The sequence below is a fragment of the Mustela lutreola genome, chromosome 2, assembly GCF_030435805.1.
Source record: "Mustela lutreola isolate mMusLut2 chromosome 2, mMusLut2.pri, whole genome shotgun sequence".
In the NCBI taxonomy this organism is placed as follows: Eukaryota; Metazoa; Chordata; class Mammalia; order Carnivora; family Mustelidae; genus Mustela; species Mustela lutreola.
In genome coordinates, this window is record NC_081291.1 from 149,245,525 (window position 1) to 149,269,481 (window position 23,957).

A 23,957-nucleotide genomic window follows, 5' to 3' on the forward strand; every position below is an offset into this window, starting at 1 on the left:
GAGGAATGGAGAGATATTGTTTAATGGGTATTGAGTTTTGGTTTTGTAACATGAAGAGGGTTCAGGAGATGGATGGTAAATGATGGTTGCACAAGAATATGGTACTTAATACCACTTAAAAATGGTTAACATAATAAATTTTGTGTTATTTTACAATTAAAAAAAAAAGAAAAAAATTAAATAAAGGGCCCCAGATGAGATAACAAGAAGACCCTGAGAAAAAGTTTCTGAGAGCCATTCAGTTTGTCATAAGAGCAGAGGTGAATGGCCCATGTTACCCTGTGGCTGAGTGGTTGGTAATGATCTCCCCACCATCTGCTTCCTTTCCTTCCTCAAATCCCTTTTTCTGATCTGCTTTTCTGAGAGAATAACCCACTTTCTTGAGAGCTTACGTGCCAAGTTTGATGCAATGATTATGAAAAAAGAAAGGTGTGAGGTTACTAATGGAAAGTCCTTTAATTTTCCGACAGTCACATAGACTTAAAAAACATCTCTAGGGCCTAGTAACTTAATAATATTGATACAGAGGCATTGGGTAAAAGAGTAAACAATTTTATGATATTTTTGGGTTGATGGTCCAGTTTTCCTTAATAGGCATAGGAATAGAATTTTGTATAATTCCCCCTGTTCACTTATTTTTCCATATAAATTCAGCCTTCATGATGTGATAGTTTCTGTTCTTTCAAAAATTAGGGTAATAATATGCGTTGGGGCGCCTGGGTGGCTCAGTCAGTTAAATGTGTGCCTTTGGTGCAGGTCATGATCCCAGAAGCCTGGAATGGAGCCCTGGGATGGGGGGGGGGGGGTCCTTGCTCAGCAAGGAGTCGGCTTCTCCCTCTGCTCCTTCCCCCCAAGCTCACGCACATGCACATTCGTGTTCTCTCTCTCAAGTGAGTAAGTAAAATCTTTTTTAAAAAGTAGTGTTACTTGTTTTATTAACGGTGATATAAAATCTCGGAGGGACCATTAATGCCTAGAAAAGGTCAGAATACTCACAAGTTACTATAGTCTTTTCCTAAATCTCCACTTATGTCAGACCTTCCAAATGTATGAATTTTTATGTCTTTACCTTCAACTGTGAATATCCTCTTCCACTACCTCTTCCTCACATGTAATTAAAATCTAACAAACTGCTTATATGAAAACTGTCACCCTGTCCTTCACCTCCTGGGCACCAGAGGGCAGATATCTTAAATCTCACTTACCCAGCACATAAATCCTTTTTCCCTCCACAGCAAAGTTCTGTCCTCTGGATTTGCTCCAGCACCCTGTAGAAGCTGAAAGGAACAATTCAGTTTTGCTTTTCCGGACAATGTCTTTGCAGCGGCTAATTGGTTCAACACACCCACCAGGGACAGAAAGTAAGGATTACTCAGGAGGCAGCCCCACCACCCTTTATCAATCAGCACAGTCAAAAGACTTGTCCTTGTAAATAGTCTTTGCAAACAATCAGTTCATAATCTTTTTTGTTCTTGTGAACCTTTAATTGTTTTTCCGGCTAAAGACAATCTGAAATTCAATTCATTGCGCTAGCCTTCAAAGCTTGTGAGGTAAGATTATAGAAGTGAAACTGCTTTCAAAGGGGAAAGCAGAACCATATAATGGCAAAGTAGATTATCCCTAGGAGATAACGTTAACAAGACAAGGTCCTTTGCCTAATAAGTAATCAATAAAAGGTCAACAATGATTGCCGGGGATTCATTTTAAAGGAGTGAAGTTAACTTTTGGTCCTGGCGAATGTAGTCTTATAGTTTGTATTTTCTAACAATTTTGTTTGTTGTTGAGCTTCCTTTTTGAAAAAAATTTCACTTTCTAAAAAAAAAAAAAGAAAGAAAGAAAGAAAGAAAAAATTTTCATTTTCTAAACCTGTTAATTCTTGTGGACTTACCCTAACCTTCACATTCAGAACCGCTCAAATCGACATTTCTTCATTTATAGAGTATTGTGGCTATTAAGAAATCTAGAAATTGAATTTTAAAAATAAAACATAACTTTTTATTTGCTGTGAGAAACCAGGTATCAACCAACAATAAGTAAATAGTTCCAAAAGAAAATGCAAGTTCAAAGATGTGGAATATCTTTTTTTCCCTAATACCAAGTAAGAATATTCTTATTTTCCTTTGGGCCTCAATATCAGTATATTTAGAGTAGCTTTAGATTTCTTGGGATTGTTTTTAATGTTTATTTCCTTCTTCTGACAACTATGATCAGATTCAGCTGAAGGAATCAGAGACTTCAGAGTATCACAATTGGTGGGGTGTGTGTGTGTGTGTGTGAGTGCTTTTAATATTTTTTACTTATTTGTCAGACAGAGGGAGAGAGAACACAAGCAGGGGGAGAAGCAAGCAGAGGGAGAAGCAGACTCCCTACCGAGCAGGGAGCCCTATGAAGGACTGGGTCCCAGGGCCCTGGGATCATGACCTGAGCCAAAGGCAGGGGCTTGATCCACTGAGCCACTTAGACATCCCACAATTGGCAGTTTCTAAATTCAACAGAAACACCCCTCCCTGAATAAAAAGATTTTTTTGCTCAGTGTTATGCCAAGGTCTTGCTAACTTACCTTAACTGTTTTCGTGATTACTGCAAGCAGTAGGAAGAGAAATTAAGACTTGTACAGCACTTTATTCATACATATTCACACTCATTCATCTCCCCACACGCATGTGGGATGGACACTTTATAGGATGGACAACTGCCTCAGAGAAGTTAAATAAGCTGATTTAAAAATTCAAGTTACATATTACTACAGGGAAATTAGTGTTTTGGTTTTGTTTTCTATTTTTTTAAAGATTTTATTTATTTATTTGACAGAGATCGCAAGTAGGCAGGTTGGGGGGGGGGGAGCAGTCTCCCCACTGATCAGAGAGCTCAACTCAGGGCTTGATCCCAGAACCCTGCAATCATGGCCCAAGCCGAAGGCAGAGGCTTTAACCCACTGAGCCACCCAGGCGCCCCATTCTTTTCTTTTCTTTTCTTTTTCTTTTTTTAAGAATTGGCATAGACCATAGTCCTGTATTTCTAATGGTTTATATGTGAAAAACTTTTTTTTAAGTCAAATATTTGGACTTGAAATATATTCCAAAATTAATCCTGAGTACATGGGAAAATATATTCTGAATTTCAATTCCCCCAGCTCCAATCTGATCCCAGCTCATAAATTCCAGACCTCTTTCGTTCTTCAGCTCAGTATTTTCTGCTTATACAGTTTTATCTTCTGAGGCTTCAGTTACCTGTGGTCAGTCCTGCTCCAGAAGCAGATGATCCTAGAGGAATTAGGAGAAGGTCCACAGCTGCCAAATTCATTCACCTCGTCTCATCTCATCCTAGGCATCCCGTCATTCACAGCATCACAAGAAGAAGGGTACGTACAGCAAATAAGAGGATGCGAGAGAGAAGAGATGCCATGTTCGCATCACTTTTATTATAGTATACTGTCATAATTATTCCAATTTGTTACTATTGTCATTAATCTCTCACACTGCCTACCTGATAAACTCTATCATAGATATGTGTGGTAGAGGAAAAGGCATAGTATAGATAGGGTCTGGTACGTCCCCTGTTTCAGGCACCCACTAGGGTTACTGGAACAGACACCCTGCAGATAACTGGGGATTACTATGTCACCCTTTTCTGCCTACATACATTCATAGCATAGGTCAGATCTTGATGTTTGGGAGGCAGTGTGGGTAGAGAGGAAAATGTAGCCCCAGGCAGCAGACAGCTTCCTTCCCTACTCTTTAACAGCCGTGAACTTGAGCAAAGGTCCCAGACAGCTCCCTTTCCTACTCATTGACAGTGTGACCTAAGCAAAGGTCGTGATTAGATTGAGCCTCAGCTCCCACCTCAGCAATCCCACAGTAATAATGTATACCTCTTAGAGCTATTTTGAGGACTAAATGAAATACCATTTGCATTGCCCTAGAGTGTAATTGGTTCTAAAATACTTCCCATCCTCTTTAGTGCTAAATTGGATAATAACTATCAGTTAATTATCTTGCCGTTTTGGTTGTGGCATAGAGTCGTGAGTACAGTCAGGAAACCTAGGGCTGTTACTGTGCCATAGGAATTAGCTTTGGATTGGCCTCCCCCTAACTCATGTCTAATTTTTTAAAATGTCTTATTCATGGGCGCCTGGGTGGCTCAGTGGGTTAAGCCTCTGCCTTCAGCTCAGGTCATGATCTCAGGATCCTGGGATCAAGCCCCACACTGGACTCTCTGCTCGGGGGGGGGAGCCTGCTTCCCCCTCTCTCTCTGCCTGCCTCTCTGTCTACTTGTGATCTCTCTCTGTCAAATAAGTAAATAAAATCCTTTTTAAAAAGTCTTATTCATAAATTTCAAAATGTGAAGGTGGGGTACACAATCCTAATCTGCAGGGAGTGCATGCTTCTCCTCTTTTTTTTTCTTTCTTTTTTAAGTTCTAAAAATTTTAAAGTAATCTCCACACCCAACACGGGGATCAAACTTAGAACCCCGAGAAAAGTCACAGACTCTACCAAGGGAGCCAGTCAGGCGCCCTTGCTTTTCCTCTTGATACAAGCTTTTATCAGCAGCTAAAACACCCAGGCTGAGTGGTAAAGAAGTGGGGTCATATCATATCACAACACAGGAATTGTGGATTCAGGAAGAAGAGACTGTTGATTAAATGGCACATTTGAGTCCTGAACATGAGGAGAGCCATGGCTAGAAGAAAACCTGACTTGGGGAATTGATAATTATTTGTGTTTTTGCTCACTCCTTTTTCCCTTTTCTCTATCAAAGTTCCCAATAGTTTAAGATTTAAAGTAGCAAGATAAAATTCTACCTTCCTCCTTTCCCCTTTTCTTGCCTTTCCATTACTTCAGCCTCATTCAGCATTTATTCCATCAAGACATATCAACTGAGCATCTATTGCATAAAAGATACTGTGCCAAGTACTGAGAATGGAATGATGAGCAAAATAGCCAGTCTTTGATCTTATGAAACTCATATTGGTTAGAAAGGCAGACAGTAAATAAAGCAACAATAAATGAATGAGCATAAGTAATATGATTTCAAAGAGTGCTAAATGTTATGAGGAAAATAAAGCGGACAAGTATAACAGAATAACTGGGAGCCTCTTTAGACTGGGTGGTCATAGGAGGCCTCTCTGAGCAGTGACCTTGAACTGAGACCTGCCTAATGATCTGAGCCATTTGAAGATCTGAGAGATCTTTACAGGTATGGAGGACAGCAGAGGTTTAGGCTTTGTGCTGGGAATGAACTTGGTTTGTTGTGAGGAGCAGAATTGAAGGAGTTATGGGGAGAATGAGAGAGAGAGAGAGCGAGAGGGAGGAAGCAGGCTGCCTGCTGAGCAGAGAGTCTGATGCGGGGCTCAATCCCAGGACCCTGGGATCATGACCCGAGCGGAAGGCAGAGGCTTTAACCCACTGAGCCACCCAGATGCCTTAAGGTCAGAAAGCTTAGGAGGTCAGAGAGGTGGGCTGGGGGGAGGGACATTTTGTGAAAGACTGTCTAGGCAGTGGTTAGGGTTTAGATTTAATACGTAATTGTCTTAGAAGGTGACAAGTGTTATAAAAAAGGGAAAGATAAGGAGGATGAGGATTGTGAGGGTGGAGCTGGTTTGTGATTTTTAAATAGGGAAGTCACGGAAGCTTCACTGACCAGGCGAACTTTAAGATTTCCAAGAAGGGAGGAGTTAGGGCTGTGGGTCCCAGGAAGAAGAGTATTCTAGACAAGACCCAGAGCAAAGTTGGTATGGAAACAGCAAGAGGGCCTGGAGAGCTGTGAGCTAGGTACTGGGTGAAATCCCTGTGGGCTATAGGGCCCTCCAGCCTTAAGAGGTCCGATGAGTGGGCCCGAAGCTGTCAGAGAAGACTGAACAACCAACAGCAGCCTACTTAGTAGTTGGAAAACCAGGAAAATGTGGTTCCGTAAAAGCCAAGAGAAGAAAACGTCTCAGGAGAGACTGGTTGGCTGGTGCTGCCAGGAGGGTAGGTGAGATGAAAACCAGAAGTGAGTGTTCTTTTATTTTTTTTAAGATTTTATTTATTTATTTGACAGAGATCACAAGTAGGCAGAGAGGTAGGCAGAGAGAGAGAGAGAGAGAGAGAGAAGGAAGCAGGTTCCCTGCTGAGCAAAGAGCCTGATACAGGGCTGGATCCCAGGACCCTGAGATCATGACCTGAGCTCAAGGCAGAGGCTTTAACCCACTGAGCCACCCAGGCACCGCCAGAAGTGAATGTTCTTGATAGGTTTTGGTGACCTGGGCAAGAGCAGGGTCAGTGAATGATCTAAATGGAAGCTCATCGGGGGAAGGGTGAGGGGAGACTCCTGCAAAGGACAGAACCAGTGGTCAAGTTGTGGTATGCCCAAGGTCCGAGGAGGCTTTTTCTCTCAGAGATAACACAAGTTCCAGTGCCCGACCCTCACGAAACAAACGCATCTTGTAGCTCTCTTGGGTGTGACTGCCTTTCGTGGCACTCAATGAAACATCTGGCCGAGCTGAACCACTTTCATTCAGAATGACCACACCACCAAATTTATCCATGAGCTCATCCTCATGAAAGCCTAGAGTGTATTACTAAGTCTCTCTGAACAAGTCACTTACTTAATCGTTCTGTGTAATTTCCCCATGTGATAAGCAGGGTTGCCGGAAAACTTGTTAGCCACTTCTATGGTTTTTAGAAGCATTGCTACAAAGAAACATAAGTACTGAACCTAAAGCTATAGTTTCATTATAAAATATTATTATTACACCTCCTTCTCCCTTTGTTTTAGGCATTTATTTCTTATGAAAATGGCCTTCATATAAACCCCGAAGAAGAGAAGGGAAAGAGAAATAACTTCCAAATGAGTGTCCCATGGCTGGTGAGGTGAGTGGAGTTTGGGCACAATGATGTCCCCCCACTTCCCAACACACACACACCCTCTCACATCCTCCGTCCGGCTCACAGACACACACTCTCAAAGTGGCTGACACTTGGTAACGCAAAAATAAACAGAAGTGAATCTACTTGGTTTATATCACTCCTAACAAGTCATGCCAATAATAATAGAATTATTTGTTATGATTTTACTACCAATCTCCTGTCCCTTTGGCAGTATATCAAGATTCTGGTGGTTCTTTTTTTCTGGTATGTAGGGTTCCCTCTTCTACCCTCCCTTATTTTCCTCCCAAACTGTGCCCATGTAGGTGAATCAGTACATAATCAGCTTAGGTGGAGTTCGTCAGTAAAAACATCCTAGAACTGGCGAGTGGAGTCACTTTGGCGGAGTGGTTAAGAGAACAGTCTTCAGCTGTGAACCTGGGTGAATATCCTGGCTCTGCTCCTTATGAGATATGAGAACTTGGGTAACTTACTTCTTTATGCCTCAAATTCTTCCTTTGTTAAAAAGGAATAATTATAATGTTTTAGAAGTGTTTTGCAAGTATTAATTCTTCTAATCTTAACAATAACCTTACAAGATAGGTGTTATAATTAAATCTTTTTTTATAGATGAGAAAACTAAAACACAGATACTAAGTAACCTATCCTAGGTTGTAACCTACTAAAAATAGATTCATCATGTAATCCAGCAATTCCACTTCTGGGAGTATATCCATAAGAATTGAAAGTGGGGTCACCAAGAGATATTATACACCGATATTCATAGTTGCATTATTCACAATAGCCAGAGGTAGACACAACCCAAGTAGCCCCCGATGGGTGGATAAACATGATGTGGAATAAACATATAATGGAATATTACCTGGCTTTTGAGAGGAAAGAAATCTGAAACATGATATGACATAAATGAATCCTGAAGACATACTAAGTGAAGTAAGCTAGTCATCAAAAAGACAAATACTGAATGAGGTACAAAATCCTATAGGAGGTACTTAAAGTCTCTGTCAAATTCCTAGAGAAAGCAGAATGCTGAGTGCAGAAAAGAGTAGAGGCTGGGGGAGAGCAAAAGGGGGAGTTGTTTAATCAGTACAGAGTTTCAGTTTTACAACATGGAAAGAGTTCTGGAGGTTGGTTGTACAACACTGTGAATATACTTAAAACCACTGAACTACACACTCAGAAATGGTTAAGATAGTAAATTTTATGTGATGTGCATTTGACCACAATTAAAAATAAAATGAACAAATAAAAATCAACCAACCAATGAAACAAAACAAAACCATGAAAACAAACTAGAAAAATAAAACCCTACCATAGTGGGACTGAGAACACAGTGATTCTCTACTGTTTAGACTAATAGAGTTTAAAAGGCGGCCTGCCCGTTGGGTAAGGAAGGCATGAACCCAGTCACTGATAAGCTCGGGCACAGTGTTCCTGTGTGAACCAAATAGGACTGCCCCGTCATCAGCTAAGGATGCAGGTCTGAGGCTGGTGGTCAGTGCCCACGGAGGCGCTGGCAAGACAAAGCAGTAGGCCTTCACTGCAGGGTGCCTTAGATGGGGGAGGGGGAAAGTGGGGACAAAGGAAACATGGAGGATGGCTGCCCTAATTCTAGCTTAGGAGGAGGAGGATGGTGCTGCCATAACTCAGGAAGGGAAGCTGGAGCCCAAGCACGCGGAAGAGGCGATTGTGAGGGCGGGACTGTGTGTGTTAAGTCTGGGACCTGCAGAGCTCTTCAGGAGGCACTTAGTTTGGTGTCTGAGAAGGTGAGTGGGGCTGAGAAGCCTCATTGCCTCTTGTCAGCATTTTCTCACAGGGCTCAGTCCTCTGAAAGCTGGCTCCCTCGGATATCTCCGGTGCCCATGAACATATCAGAGGCCTAGAGAGTGCTCTGGGAAGGGGAATTGCTTCACTTTGTTTAACCTAGGTTTTTCTGAACTCATTTGACTGTCCAGCCCTTTTTTTCATGAGACATCTATTAATTTACTGAGGAATACACAGTGGGGAGTTATTCTCTGGTCTATTCAGATATTTATCTGTTGAGAAAGTAGAGCAAAGGAGAAACTGGTTAGAGGGTTGGTAGATCTGTAATTATTCAGAGTGGATCTGTTAAGCACTCAAAATGGAGTGAGGAAACTTCCAGAAATCCAGGCCTAACCTGGGACCTGAGGACACTGAGCTTTCTGCATGGGGACTGGTGGTAAAGGCTGCTGGGGGTTTTGATCAAAGACAGCTTGCTATCTTGGCTTTCTACCTACATTACATGTGCCAGTAAAGCCCTGGTCCAATCCCTCCCCTGGTTCTTTTTTATCCTCTACATTGGCTTCTTGTCCTTGCTTTCCCATTTGCATAACTAATGCACACAACACAGAGTTCCTGCAATTTTAAAGACAGCTGGCCAGCACATCTTGGATGCTGATGTCAGGAAACATCTGGAAGAGGGCTAAAGTTCCTGCAGGCCCAACTGAGAACAATGGAAGCACATTAATATGGAAAATTCAGTATAGGGGGGCTTGTGTACATAAAAATGGCTGCCAGGCCAACTTATAAAAGCCTTATGCAAAATGTTCTTGTAGTTTGGGCATTAATAAACCACTGAGCAATTGAACGGTAAGCCAACTAAAACGGAAATATTGCTACTCTCTTTTGGGCCCTTATCTTTGAGACTTTCCTTTTCTTAAAAGGTTTCCTAGAAGTCCTGCCAGCTAACCAAGATACTCTGTTCTGAAGAATCATGCACTAGTATTTTATTTTATAATAATTTCAAGCCAATCTCCATCTTTCCTTTTTATTCTCTTTCAAAATATAAAGATATAGAGTTCTGGAACACATATTTTTGCTGTCTCTAAGAAGTCAGTGTTGGCAGAAATATTGAACTTTATAAAAATTGTGACTGAATCATTTAAATACGAACATTACTTCCCAAGCCTGCATGGCATAGCTGTTGAAGGAATGGGTTTTGGAGTTTGGATTCTAGATTCTAGGTTTGTGTGACCTTGGGTAAATTACTTAATTAGCATAACTTAATCTGTAAATTGTGGTAATTATTTCTACCTGTTTAGACTGTCATAAAGAGTACACAAGCTGGGGTGTCTGGGTGGCTCTGTCGGTTAAGCATCAGACTCGTGATCTTGGCTCAGGTCATAATCTCAGGGTCCTGAGAAGGAGCCCTGTGTCTGGCTCCATGCTGGCTGTGGAGCCTGCTTAAGATTCTCTCCCTCCCTCTTTCTCCATCCCCTACCACCCCCCACCCCCCCAAAAAAAAGAAAAGAAAAAAAAGAGCCTATACGCTAATGTGTGTTAGAAGTGCTTAGTGAGATGCCTGGCCCAGGTTAGCTATTATGATTGTGGTTTTGTTGATATCCAAGGATTAAGAAGAAATCCTAGCTATAATCTATTTCTCAATCCAATACCAACAAAACTGAATATTTGCTTTCAATTTCTGGCCTACAAATGTACTTTTCAGATTAGGATTTCTCCACAAGTATTCTACAGTTCTACCTACTGTTTCCCTTTATTCGGACTCCTTCGTATGACACCTGCTTTTCCCCTCTGAGAGCTTGTCGGATTCTCCTCTATCTCCAGGGTTCTGAAATTTCACAGTGACATGCTTTGCTGTTGGTCTGTTTTAGTCTGTTGCAGCAGGTGTTTATCGGGCCCTATCGATCGGGTGGCTTGTGTCTCTTGGTTTTGGAAGCTTTCTTGAATTGTTGATTTATTGTGAGTTCCTCCACATTACTTCTGCTCTTTCTTTCTGGAACCCCTATTTATTAGAATATTGTGCCTTCTATACTAATCCTCTGATTGTTTTTTCTCTTCTTCCCTATTATCCTTTTCTTTGTCTTTTGTCTTTATTTTCTGAGAGCTCCTCAACTTTATCACCTTAAACCTTCAGTTAAGTTTTAAAATTCTTTTACAATATCTTAAATTTCCAAGAGTTCTTCCCCCCATCCCACTGATTCTTTTTATAGCATTCTATTCTTATAAGATCTATTTCACTTCTCTGAAGATATTAATATTTGCTTCTTTTTGAGGCTTTTATTTTGCTCCATAGTCTGTTTCCTCTATAGTTTTGTGTGTGTGTGTGTGTGTGTCTGTCTGTCTGTATTTCCTGATAGAGGCTTTCTTCAGATGTCTGGTAATCCCTGCCTTTTATTAATATTTTAGGTCTGATGGGAAGTTCTGTGCCATAGATAAAGCTTGTTGAGTTCAGTCTTTAGCGTGATCTGCCTGGGACATTTATATTGGGGGTAGGGGGGAATGTCATTATCTTTGGGTCTTTTTTTCTTGGTCTGTTTTAGTTTTCCAGGGGAAAAAAAAACATGACTCTTTTCTGTCTCAGGGGTTATATCAAGCTGCCAGTGTTCTGGAAGTGCACTGGGTATCCCAGTACTTCATTATATAAACCTTTTATCCACATCTCTCCGCTTTCAATATAGTATTCCCAATCTTAATAACGCCTAGTGCCCCTAATTCTACCTTAGGGACCTTTGTTATACCCTCTATAGAAAAAAACCTCAAGCATTCTTGTGGGATTGGGGAGAGGCAATCAACTAAGCTGCATTTGGGAGGGGACTTTTGGTGAGACCTATCCTGAGAACTGGGTTGCTTCCTGGTTTTCATCTTCCTGGTCTTTCATCCTAGTTTAGGACTTAGCTTTTGCAACTTACTGAATCAGATAACAACTGTCCTATTTTTCAGCTTCTAAAATCTCATTGTTATCATTATGTCTTCCTCCCTTTAATTTTTAAAAATCCCTTTATTTCTATTTTAACAGATATTCAGGGGAGGGATAAAGACATTTGTTCAATCATTCATCTTCAATCAGTATTTTTCGTAGAAGATATTCTTAATTTAATGATTTATTTGAAAAACTACATTTTCTCTGCCAGAATCCTAGATCAAAGAATTCTGATGAGATCAACCAATTTACTTGAATAGCTTTGTAAATGTATCCATTAATTTCTAGCCAGTTTTTAATATTTTGGCCCTTACAACTGCTGTGTGGTAAATGTTTCTATTTGTTGGCAAAACCTTCTTGGGTTGTTCATCACCTTTTATGTGGTTATAGATGTAAACAACATGTGTGCCCCAGATGGGCTCTGAAATCCAGGCTCCCACTTTGTCACATACTCCTTAACAACACCCGAGTCTTCCAAACACAAGTCCCTAAATCTACTCATTTCAGCTTACATCCTGGCAACTCTCAAGGGAGAAATCTCTGATGACTAAAATCTCTGTAACAAGAAGCTTTTACATTTCAGTATCTGTTTTGGTAGGCAGCTTTCTATCTACCTTCTTTCTATAGAGTGAGGTGTGGGTAGATTTGGACTTAAGGCATCAGGGGTCGGAGTTAACCCGGTGAGTCACAAGATGAGCAAGAATCTAGGTCCATGGCAAATGTTATTAACACCTTCTACATTTTAAACCTTGACTTTATTTGCCAACGTGAGGATTCCTACAGCTGATACCCTCCTGGAAGAGCTGATTTCAGAGGAACGGGGCAATTCCAGCAGTAACTTGAGTGGGCCTGGACTATGGTGGCACATGGCCAGCCTCAAATAGAGTCAGCAGCGCCCATAGTCTCAGAAAGGCGATGGCCAGCCTGGTTAGTAACAGTCAAAACTGGAGTTTTTTTAAACTGATTTTGGACCTCCATAGTCAATGGAAGACTGATCTTGCTTGTTATTTCATTAGACAATCAGAATGTGTTCAGGAGTGTTTTTCTGGTTTATAAGAATATAGTTGAGAAAAAGCTGCCTTTGAAAATCAAATAATCATAATAATCCTTGTGACTTAGGACCTGCTATTTGCCGGGTGCTTTATATACATGGTCTCATTTAGTCTTCTCAAACAATTCTGCAGTGTTATTATTATATCCATTTTCATAGGAAAAAAGACTGAGTCTCTGAGAGGTTGATTAACTTACCTAAGATTACAAAGTTATTGAAAATTGAGGTGCATTTAAAAGCAAGATTTTTAGGGGCACCTGAGTGACTCAGTTGAACATCTGTCTTCGGTTGAGGTCATGATCCCATGATCCCAGGGTCCCAGGATCTGGTCCTGTGTTCTGCTCCCCACTCAGTGGGGGGTATGCATCTCTCTCTCCCTCTGTGCTCTCTTTCACTCAAATGAATAAATATATCTTAAAAAAAAAAGGAAGATTTTTAGAATTTTTCTTAAAACCCCAGTTTCTTTGTATTGAACAAGCCTGCTATGCCCAAACAGACAATGTCCAAAAGACTTTTTGTATCATTGATGCAGTGTTCATTTTTGAATGTAGGGCATATTTCAGATGTGCCAAGAGAAAATGTGTTTATTCTTGCTGATCTATAACAAAACTAAAGGCAAACTTGTCCATTCTATAATATAAGTATATACAATTACATGGCAAAGATCATCTGCCCGGCAAATCACCTTCCAATATAGGTACACAGATAATAAACACAGGATACAAAAGGGGTCAGCCGAGGCCACTGCTTGCCTGAAGTGCCATTTTGTCCAAAGTTATCCCTGCCTGGTAGAGAATTGCAAAGACTTGGAGTCCTGTGTTCCAGTCCTGGCTTAATGTTTAATGCTTTATCTCCATGAGTGATTATAATTTTGCCTTGCCTAGTAATTCCACCTCTCACTCCCTCCACAAAGTGACAGTGGGAGCAACCTTGTATTTATAATTAGACTTTTTTAGACTTTTTAGCAATAGTCAATTTGTCCTGCCATTTGTGATAACATGGATAAAACTGGAGGGCACTAGGGTAAGCGAAATAAGCCAGAGAAAGGTAAATACTGCATGGTATCACTTATATGTGGAGTCTAAAAAACAAAACAAAAAGTTTTAATTCATAGAGAGTAGAATGGTGGCTGCCAGGAACTGGAGGGTGAGGGAAACAGAAGAGGTCAGTAAAATGCTATGAAATTTCATTTATGGGGGCACCTGGGTGGCTCAGTGGGTTAAAGCCTCTTCCTCCGGCTAAGGTCATGATCTCAGGGTCCTGGGATGGAGCCCCGCATCCGGTTCTCTGCTCAGCAGGGGGCCTGCTTCCCTTCCCTTCTCTCTGCCTGCCTCTCTGCCTACCTGTGATCTCTGTCTGTCAAATAAATAAATAAAATCTTTAAAAAAATTTTAATTTATGAGATGAATAAGATCTGAGGGTCTAAAGTATATCATGATGACTATCATTGATAATACTATTTTATATAACTAAAATTTGCTAAGAGAGTAGAATTTAAATGTTCTCAGTAACCCCCACAACAAAAACTGAGAGAGCTGAACTTCAAGAGAAAAATAAAACAGAAAGGAAGAGAGATGAGAAAAAGAGAGATTGGAGGGTTCCCTCCAGTACTTCAGACCCTAGATCCAGAGGATTACCAAGGCCTAAATGCATCACCTAAACACTCTTGGTTTTTATGAATTAACCATGAACCTATGTATTCGTTCTCTGGTTTATAAAAACTAAACTAAATTATTTCAGTCAGAGCAAGTCCAAGTTTCACAAATTTAGTTTGTGTGCCGTGATGCAAAAGAAGGTTTGGAAGCATAGGATTAGAGAGATGTTTAGAGAGTAGAATTACACTGAAACAGAGGGCTGGAAACTGTGAGTATGATGTACAAATTTCTATTTTCAACCACAAGTTGGCTGTGATGACACCTCTCAAGAGAGGAATTCTGAGGTGCAAAACAGATTGAGGGGTGAGAGTGAGACATAGTGTATTTGAGGTGCCTGTGGGAGCACCATGAGGAGATGGCATCTGGAGCTGGACAGGGTTCTATAGCTATATGTTTGGGACTCGCCAGCATATGAAAGGTAGTAAAAGCCACGAAGATGGATGAGTTTGACCAAGATACCATGCAATGAGAAGACAAAAGGTCAAGGACAGAACTCCGACCAGCAATATCCCCAGTCCTAGGGCTGTTTGCATCTACAGTGATCTCTTTCATCAGCGGTATCTTGGGGGAAAGACATTTTTAGCAAATATGAAGTGGCTTTTGGAGTGGAGTATCACACCATCTTGGGACTGCGCCTTCTGCCTTTAAAAGTCTGAAAGTATTCCAGGTGACTTTGGAGACTGGGTGGTAGTGATAGACTTCAGGCTTTAATACTCTTTCAGGTTGTTCCTTCACTGAATTTTTTTTTTTTTTTCAGATTTCCTCCATTAAGATGTGTACACACTCCAAGGCCATTGCCTTCCTGCCCTATATTATCTACCTTAAAAAAGTCAGTGGGGTGTGGCAAAATGGGATGTGCCTTGGCAGCAGGTCGACTTGATTGAGAATTCCAGCTAATTGTGGGCTTGGGCAAGTTAATCTGTCTAATTCTGTATTTTCCTCATCTGTAAATCTGACTAACAGTATCTTCCTGGTAGGGTTGCTGAGAGGACCAGAAACAAAAGCATCCTACACAAAAACTGATGTATTAAAGCTGGGGCTATTATCATCAAATAGGACATCTACTCTAATGGATTTTTTTTTCATGTTTCTCTTTTCTGTGAAAAACACAAAGAATCTAATTAAAGAATATGCTCTGATTCAATAAGAATGAGACTGAATTTTCATATTGCTGAGGTGATGGCAGAGGATTGGGACCCCTTTAAAACCAGAGGTGCTAAAATCCTTAAGCTCCCTAGGAACACTACCATTAAATTTTCCTGATGAGGAGGTAGTGCTGAAATTTTTTTGTTTGTTTGTTTCTTTCCTTTCCCTGTGGAGAAAGAAGATTCCTGTTCTGGAATATGAACAGATATTTACCATAAGCATAGGTTAGCAGGGGTACCTCTCTCTTCTTTTTCTTTAAGCAGATGGTAATTTACTATTCTTCCTCTGGTGTTAAATTCCCCTCAGAGGAGTTAGGTGTGGGACATAAGGGCAGGGACAATGCTTCTTCTGATCTCTTCCCTTTGCAGATACCAATTTTTGGAAAGAACTCCACATTAACATTTTGGGCTCTGATATTACCCCTAAGCTCTATTTTCATGCATCTAATTAGGAGTTGGTCATTTCCACCTTGAAATACGCCTCTCTTTGTGTTCAATATTTATAATACAGAGTTTCATTGTCTTCCTCCAGATTCTTCCTTAGCTCTGACCTTCCTTATTTCTCTCATCAGTGCCTTTATTCTTCTGATAATACAAGCTCAAAAAGGACTTGGTGGCTGAATAACATGATTGAGGACCTGGAATGTTCTTGATCTTCAGGCCCTCTGGTTGCGGGAGATCTCGGCATTACAACCAGACACCCTGATGTGCAGATAAAGAGAGGGCACCCTCTCATGTCTGTCTAGTAAGAATAATGAAATCTGTCCTAGAAATCTCTTAGCAGAGTTTTCACATCTCATTGACCGAAACGGGGTCATATGCTCATTTCTAAAATAATCAATCACAAAGAGTATAGGATTCTCCTGATTGGCTTAGACCAATCAGGATATACCCCGAGCAAGGGATAGAGTCATCTTCCATGAGATGTGGATACACAAATGAAAGTTCTACTAACATGAAAGGAAGAAGAATTAAGAAGAAGGAAAATATGTCCCTCTGGTTTCCTCCTACCATCTTAGTCCAAGCCCTTGTAACCTCCATCAGGGAAAAATATAATAGCTTCCTAACTGGTCTCCCAACATTCTTTCCCTCCCAGCCCACTTACACAATATTGTCAGATTCACCTTCCAAAAACGCTGCTTTGCCACATAACACTTTCGTTGAAAAATGTCTTTGGTTCTCTCTGACCATCAGAGAAATACTCAATCTTACCATAGAATGTCTTAATATGTTTTATAATGGAAAGATGCCTTTAATTAACTAAATAATTTTAAAAATAGGGTCTACACCCAACATGGGTCTTGAACTCATGACCCCGAGATCAAGAGTCACATGTTCTACCCACTGAGCCAGGCAGGTGTCCTTTGCCATAAATTTCAAAACATAGGACATAAGAGTTGGAAGGCCCAGGGAGATTAGAAGGTCAAAGGCTGGCACCAGGAATATTGGCTTTAAACTGGACTAGAAAACAGATGTGTGGGGTCTCAACTAAACATTTATTGTTGTCTAACCAAAGGCACAATCTATAAAAGTCTCCCTAAAAGAGAGATCTTCAAACTGAGTTAAGCAACTTTCCAAGGGGGTGTATGCACATGGATTTATTTTTTTAAAAGATTAGTTTTTCAGATTTTTAACTTGTTCTTTCTGAAAACTAGCCATGGGGCAATACAAATCCTTCATTTTCACTGTGCATTTCAAAACAAACAAACAAACAAACAAAAAACCTTCTCCTTATGCATCTTAGATCTTACCTTGGAACATTACCTCCGGGATCTTGAGAACCTCTGGGGAATGGGGGAAAAGGAAAACAAAGGGATAATTTGCTTATTTAATGAATAAGCAAAATCACCAGGTAGATCCTTCCATTAAGGGTGAGGTGTAGGTTTAGACCTGGTGAATTTGGATCTGTGTTGGGAGGCTCTGAATTCAGATATGTTGTAAGAGGGTAGAGGAGGAGTGATTCAGTATCTCTTGTTCCCTGACTATTTTCAAAGAATGCATAACTATCGAGAGAGACCTATGATAGCAAAGCAAAGAATACTTCAAGTGCTGAAGATGATGTCTTCTATTTGTTTTCAGTTATTCTCAAAGTTCAGCCCTAGGAGGTAACATTAGTAAGAAAGAATCATCTATGCATAGTAGAAGCTGTGTGGGTTCTTGATTCTCACACAGGGCTGAGTGGCACAACTAAATGGGAACCATGTTGGATTCTCATATACATCCTGAGTGTTGTTCACCTTTACTGGAATACAGTGTGAATGGTGCTCACTAAATCTGTGCAACTTGGGGGGGTGACATACAAATTTTTTTTTTTTAAGATTTTATTTATTTGTCAGAGAGACAGGCACAGCGAGAGAGGGAACACAAGCAGGGGGAGTGAGAGAGGGAGAAGCAGGCTTCCCACGGAGCAAACAACCCAATGTGGGGCTCAATCCCAGGATGCTGGGACCATGACCTGAGCCAAAGGCAGACGCTTAACGACGGAGCCACCCAGGCGTCCCAGTGACATACAATTTAAAAAAATTCAAATGGTTTCTGAGAACACTACTACATTAAATGAAACTTATGGATAAGAATTTCATGGACTTTCTTGATATTATATGGGCATCACTGAATACAGTAATTAGGACTTACATATATAAGATGACATCATGGAATATTTTTCCAATGGTAGTTAATTCTCCTTTATTCTTTTAAAACATCATATTTTCAGGCACCTGGATGGCTCAGTCGGTTGTCTGCCTCCTTGGCTCAAGGTCATGATCCCAGGTTCTTAGGATCAGGTCCCAAGTTGAGCTCCTTGCTCAGTAGGGACCCTGCTTCTTCCCCAGCCTGCTGCTCCCCCTGCTTGTGCTTGCTCTCTCTCTCTATCAAATGAATAATTAAAATATTTTAAAAATCTTAAAAAAATAAAAATAAAACATATTTTCCTCTCTTATTAACACTATATAAAATTATATGCTAACTCCCAGACTAGTTTTTAGCAGTTCATACTTCTTCTCTTCCATGAAATATTGTTAAGTAATAAATTTTAAAAACCTTAATGGGTTATTTTCTGAGTTTTTAAAAAGATTTTATTTATTTATTTCACAGACAGAGATCACAAGTAAGCAGAGAAGCAGGCAAAGAGAGAGGAAGGGAAGCAGACTCCCCACTGAGCAGAGAGACCGATGCGGGGCTCGATCCCAGGACCCTGAGATCATGACCTGAGCCTAAGGCAGAGGATCAACCCACTGAGCCCCCCAGGCACCCCATTTTCTGATTTTTTACGTGTGATTTTTATTTAACCTCCCCCTCCCAGTCCATTAGCTGCAGACATGCACATTTACTGAAGGAATACCAGAACTTCCATCATCCTTGCTTCATAAGTAACTTAACATCTCGGCTGCTTCTTTGGTATTATCATAAATTAAGTAATGATAAATAGTATTTTTTAAAATTTTATTTATTTATTTGACAGAGAGAGAAATCTCAAGTAGGCAGAGAGGAGGCAGGCAGAGAGAGGGGAGAAGCAGGCTCCCTGCTGAGCAGAGAGCCCGATGCGGGGCTCGATCCCAGGACCCCAGGATCATGACCTGAGCCGAAGGCAGAGGCTTAACCCACTGAGCCACCCAGGTACCCCAAAAATAGTACTTTTTTAAAAGATCTTATTTATTTATTTGGGAGAGAGAGACAGAGATAGCAAGAGAGAACATGGTCTGGGAGGAGAGGGAGAAGCAGGCTTCCCGCTAAGCAGGGACCAAGATAGGCAGACGCTTAACTGACTGAGCCACCCAGGTGCCCCAAGAAAGAGTATTTTTAAATTGCTTTATACATTTTTTAAGTGGATACATTAATTAATTATAGTAGCTGTACATCCTGATATAGGCTTTTAGTAATTTATCTTATGAGATGAATTCCATAATTTTTCAGTGGTTTCATACTATTCCTCAAATTGAATTTTAACTTAATGATTTGAATTGATAAACGAATTCACACTTTTCCAACAGAACATAAATCTGATTGAGCTGATGGTTTGACAATGAGAAATGCCCTTTCCAATTAGTCTATGTGGGAAGTATTTCCTGTAAGCTGAATGAGCCAAATTAGCAGCCTTAAGCTTCTAACAAAAACATTTAAACTGTGTTAAGATAAAAGCACTTAAAAAATAATGTATTGGCAAAAGTACAATAAAATCCATATTTTTATTTACAGAGTAAACAAGTCATCTTTTTTTGGAAAGGTTTTTATTTTATTATATTTGAGAGAGAGAGAGAGAGAGCACAAGCAGGGGGAGGGGCAGAGAGAGAGAGAGAAGCACATGCAGACTCCCTGATACATGGGAAGCCAGATGTGGGGCTTGCTGGTAAGTGCAGGTGGGCCTCAATCCCAGGACTCTGAGATCATGACCTGAGCCGAAGTCAGAAGCTTAACTGACTGAGCCACGGAGGGGCCCCAACAAAGCACCTTTAACTGAAAGAGAACAGAGGTAGTTGTTTAATAAATATTAGTAGAAAATTTTTTTAAAAACCCAGGAAATTGCAGATGTGAATGGCTTTTATAACTAGGTACCAAATCACTTAACAAGTCAAGTTGCTTCTTTATATATTTTTTAAGGATTTTATTTATTTATTTATTAGAGAGAAGGAGAGAGAGAGAGAGCACATGAGCTAGTCAGAGGGGCAGAGGGAGAGGGAGAGACAGACTCCTGTTGAATAGGGCCCAACTTGGGGCTCGATCCCAGGACCCTGAGATTATGACCTGACTCAAAGGCAGATGCTTAACCAACTGAGCCACCCAGAACCCCAAGTCAAGTTGTTTCTAATAAAAAACATTCCATAAAATTAAAGGAGTCCTTAGTGGAGTTGTTAGCTGAGGATTTGAATATGATAGTTAAGACTGCCTTTAAATAAAGCGTCTTCCATTCCCATCTTCTTATTTTTATGCAATTTTCTTGGCAGTATCATTTATAAAAATGAAAAGTAGAAATAAAATTGATGTTCTAACTTGGGAAGCATGAGCTAATTGAAAAGAAAACAGTCTCATCCATCTTATTAAGAATTGCACCTTGGGGGTACCTGGGTGGCTCAGTTGGTTGAGCATCCGACTCATGATTTTGGCTCAAGTCATAATCTTGGGGTCTTGGGATTGAGCCTGGAGTCAGGTTCCTGCTCAGCCTGGAGTCTGCTTGAGGATTTTTCTCACTCTCCCTCTGGCCCTCTTCCCACTCTCATGCACACTCTCTCTTCTTTCTACAATAAATAAATAAATAAATCTCTAAAACAAAGAACTGCACCTTTAATAAAATTTTCCTTTTATGTTTGTTTATCTTTTTTTTTTTTTTCAGTAGGCTCCACACCCAGCATGGAGCCCAGTTCAGGGCTTGAACTCATGACCCTGAGATTAACACCTGAGATCAAGAGGGACACTTAACTGACTGAGCCAACCAGGCACCCTTGTCTAATATTTATCTTAATCCACCATATATGCAGGTTATCTTGATATATTTTACACAACTGGTAATTACAACATTCTTTTTGATTCTTTAGAGACCGACAGTGGTAGATTCTATTAGTTGCTTCTTAAAATTTGTTCTGCCCTTCCTTGGGTGCACAGTTAGCCTACATTTTCCCATTTTCCTTGCTGTAGGGTGTGGCAATGTAATTGTTCTGGCAACACAATGTGTGTGGAAGTGATGTGAGTCACTTCCAGGACTCTCCCTGTAAAATCTCTTCCATGAACTCTTTGCTTCTTCTACCAGCTAGAGAGAGTCAAGAATGAGGCTCTAGGAAAGGGGTTGGCAAACTTTGGTAAAGGCCCAGACAATAACTATTTTAGGCTTTACAAGCCATATAAGGTCTCTGTGTCATATTTTGTCTTTTTTTTTTTTTTTAAATAACCTTTTAGAAATGTAAATCTATTCTTAGCTCCCGGGGCACATAAAAGTAGGCTGGCAAGCTAGATCCCCATTCAGGGGAATGGCAGAACCATGTAATAGGAGACTGGGTCCCTTGATCACTGTGTGGAGGAGAGCACCTTGTTTATTCGAGCATCTCACCAAGACTATTATGTGAGAAAGAAACAGACTTTGTGTTGAGCCATTACATGCTTGGGCCTACCTGTTACTCTAGCTTAGCCTAACAAAAATAAAGAAAATTTAAAAATTTAATTTACAAACATTTTTATTGCAGAAAAGTATACTAATGAATAGGAAGACCTTTGGACACAATAATATAAATAAAAGTACACAGGAGAAGTGGTACAAGAATATAAGCTTAAGGAGAAAAGGAAATTATATAAAATTTGGACTGTTAAATAACTTGTTTATATGTATTTTTAAATGGATAATTATGGGCATCAAATTGCTTAGATTTTAGATTAGGTTGGATATTTTAAAAAGAGGACAGCTATAGTTTATTTAAAATATGTAAATTTTAAATAAATTTAAAATTTATTTAAAATTATAGCCTTTGTAATTATTTAAACATATGAAGTATTTTAGATGTCAACTAAAAATTTTGTGAAGGGATTCATGGTTTTAGAAAATTCCTTTAGGAGACATGCCAAAAATCTCTGAAGAGAATTCCAAGAACCTTTAAAGACTCGGAACCAAACCTCTTGTGAAAACTTCATAGATTTAGAGGGCTGGAAGAACAAGCAGTGGTTTCTTTGGTCCACTTCTGCCCTTTTTGAAATCCTGTGTCCAGGTCACTCTAGAAAGTGTGTGAACAGAGGAATGTCTTCGCACATCTAGAGTCCTGCCAGTGGTGTCACTCAGCTAGGTGTAGACTCATTTCTTCTAACTTAGATTCCTCACTGAATCAGGAGGATGAGAGTTGTTTTCTTCCTACCTTTCAAAAGTCTTCCTTTCTGGGTTGTTCTGAGGATCCTGAGTTAAACATTTGTGAAGTACTTTGCAGTATTTGGCTGAAACTACAAAGTTGCATTTGTTATTGTTGGAGGGATGAAAAGTATTATGCAAGTGCAAAGTATCATTTTCTTTCCAGGCCATACAGCATTACCAAGCTGAACCCCCAGGAAACTCTTGACCCCATCCCCTTGCAAGGCCTCTTCATTTACATAACCAGCCACACAAACTGAGCTAACAAAGGTCACCTGGGAGAGGATTTGCACTTTCTCCTTTTCTTCAGAGAGTTTCTTTCGGCTTAAGAGGTGTGATAACTTTGTCCTCAGGCAGAACTGATGGTCTTTACTTGGTCCTCCTACTATAGGAGACAGTAGGAGAAAGAAAAACCCTGGGGACTGAGTAAATTATGAGGATTGAGTTCTTACTTTGATCTGTCCTTGTCTACTCATAGTGACTCATAAGTCACTTCACTTCTCTGAGCTTCATTTTCCTGATCTAAGAAATGAGGGAATTGGAATAAGTAATTTCTATGAGTCCTCTACACTTAAAAATTTCCTCTAGCATGTCAAAATGCTGAAAAATGCTCTGAAATTTTCAGTATTTTGATGTGTATCATTTGGGAATGTCCAATATATGCCAAGAGAAATACAACTGAATTAAATGAATAAGAGATGATGTTATCCAAATAACTTTAGGGTAAAGTTCTTTATTTAATTCTAGTTTTCATAATAAATGTGGTTTATACTGTTAGATCTGTGTGGCTTCTGCTGGTGGTGGCAGTAGAGGTGATGATGGTGATGATAGTGGAGGGGTGATGGTGATGGTGGTAGAGGTGATGGTGTTGATGATGGTGGTAGGGGTGATGGTGGTGATGATGATGGTAGAGGTGATGATGGTGATGATGGTGGAGGGGGGATGGTGATGGTGGTAGAGGTGATGGTGTTGATGATGGTGGTAGGGGTGATGGTGATGGTGGTGATGATGATGGTTAGAGGTGATGATGGTGATGATGGTGGAGGGGTGATGGTGGTAGGGGATGATGGTGTGGGGTGATCGTGATGATGGTGGTGATGATGGTGATGATGGTGGAGGGGTGATGGTGATGGTGGTAGGGGTGATGATGGTAGTAGGGGTGATGATGGTAGGGGTGATGGGGGTGATGATGTTGGTAGGGGTGATGGTGATGGTAGTGATGATGGTGATGATGGTGGTAGGGTGATGATAGTGGTAGAGGTGATGATGGTGATGATGGTGGTAGGGCTGATGGTGGTGGAGGTGATGGGGCGGTGGTAGACACAGTGGTATAAACTTCACAATGACCTTGAGTGAAAATACATATGCTAATGTTTTCATCAGAGTCAGTTCATCTTTATAATTCCCGAAGTATGTTAGCACATTTTTTGCAAAAAGTGGGCACTTCAGGAGTGCCTGGGTAGCTCAGTGGGTTAAAGCCTCTGCCTTCGGCTCATGTCATGATCTCAGGGTCCTGAGATTGAGCCCCGTGTTGGGCTCTCTGCCCAGCAGGTAGCCTGCTTCCACCTCTCTCTCTCTTTCCCTGCCTCTCTGCCTACTTGAGATCTCTGCCTGTCAAATAAATAAATAAAACCTTAAAAAAAAAAAAAAAGTGGGCACTCCATAAATGTTGGTGAAAGAATATCTGGCAGATAACTACAGATGCACCTTGCTCTCATATCTAAGGCAAAAACTAATAC

At 40.5% G+C, this 23,957-nt stretch overlaps 1 long non-coding RNA gene across 1 annotated transcript in view; it reads left to right on the forward strand.

Moving 5' to 3' along the window:
- The first annotated feature begins 1,132 nt into the window (after nt 1-1,132).
- Nucleotides 1,133-23,957, forward strand: part of LOC131825007 (uncharacterized) — a 36,453-nt gene continuing 13,628 nt past the window's right edge. Inside the window, exons 1-2 of the long non-coding RNA XR_009351083.1 lie at nt 1,133-3,361; nt 6,757-6,851. This is a non-coding gene — a long non-coding RNA (uncharacterized LOC131825007). The remainder of the gene's footprint in view (nt 3,362-6,756; nt 6,852-23,957) is intronic.